Below are 1439 nucleotides of genomic sequence, written 5' to 3'. Positions count from 1 at the left end.
CTGCATATCCTCATGATAAAGCTTATTTTCAATGCACAGTACTTCAATTTTGATGACATGGTTTTTTATGACACGTCTTTTTTCAGGCTGAGCACTCAAATGGGAAATTCCTGTAGATTTCCAAGTGGCCTTGGTGCCAGTGATGCATATTGCTTCCCTCCTAATGATGATGGATAACTTTCATCGACATTTTTTCACCTGATCAGCATTCGGAGCATAATGCTAGTAACTAAGCTGAGACAGCTGTGCTGCAAAATATCAAACACCACGTCTGAAGATGAATCCTGTCAGCATAACTGAACAGCAGAGGTGCCAAAGAAACTGCCAAAATCAACCGGGCTGCGATGTTTACTTTGCTGACGAACGTTGGCTTTAATTTAGCAGTGACACAGCAAGGATTGAAAAACTTAGCAACTGTTCTCAGCATTGGAAGAATTCAATAGCGGACATAAAAATATTGGTAACCACCAATGTTACATCTGTGACGTTATCGTATAAGCAAGTGAAACTGGAGTAAGACTTGCATAGATCAAGCTAATATATAGGGTGCCATTGGGATTTTACCAGCAAGTGGACCAAGAACGTTTCCCAAATTGACTCACAATTGTCCCAATTTCAAGCAATAAATCCACCCAACAGATCAGTGAACGCAAATAACGCAAAAACTCCTCGGGCAACACCAAAATCTTCTCCAGGAATCCAAGAGCCCCAAACTGGGGCCAAGTTGATTCTCGTCATTGACAACATACATGGAATTGTCCATGGGTTTTCTTACAGGCTTGGTGGTGCTTGCCAGGCCCCATCGTCTGCCTGGAGCCTCAGTGGCAGTTATGAGGACCACCTTTCTTGTGCCCAAGCAAAGGCCCCTCCCAGGGGATTAATATCTCTCATCTAGTTGACTTGTTTTCTCTTCGGGTGTCTAACACCAGGTGTCAGGTGTCTGCCTCATCCACTGTTTACAGCTTCAATGGCTTTTTTTTTTAATTTTTAGAAATTCTATTAAAAAAATATATACCCATTGGTTTTCACAGTGACACCTTTTTATTAGGGTTTATTTCTTCATTAATTAATTTAAATATACTTATGTCCTATCTCTTAGATTTCAATCCAGTTATCTCACGTTTTTAGGGCTCATATCCTGCTATTTACTGTCTGCTGACTTGTGCACGTGGTGATGTTCTCCTCATGTGTTTTGAAAATGTTGATTCTGAGCTCATCACTGATGAGCCTTGCTTGTTTTTCCTAAGAGAAATTCTTGTGGCCTGGCTTGGGCTCCCTCCAGAATTTTCCACTTAATTTTCTCAGAATTAAGTGAGCTATCACTGGCTTGGGATCAATTATTAGAATTCCTTGGCCTGGAGTTTCTGGGACCATGAGAATAACCAAAAAGAAATACCCAAGAGAAAATCAAATACAAATCCTCATGAAATAAAGCTCCA

At 40.7% G+C, this 1439-nt stretch overlaps 1 pseudogene; it reads right to left on the bottom strand.

Annotated features, from left to right (window-relative positions):
- Positions 1-229: 229 nt before the first annotated feature.
- On the bottom strand, positions 230-822 carry LOC123600386 (annotated as a pseudogene).
- Positions 823-1439: the final 617 nt, after the last annotated feature.

The sequence above is a fragment of the Leopardus geoffroyi genome, chromosome D1, assembly GCF_018350155.1.
Source record: "Leopardus geoffroyi isolate Oge1 chromosome D1, O.geoffroyi_Oge1_pat1.0, whole genome shotgun sequence".
NCBI lineage: Eukaryota > Metazoa > Chordata > Mammalia > Carnivora > Felidae > Leopardus > Leopardus geoffroyi.
This window is presented reverse-complemented; position numbering and strand designations above follow the sequence as displayed.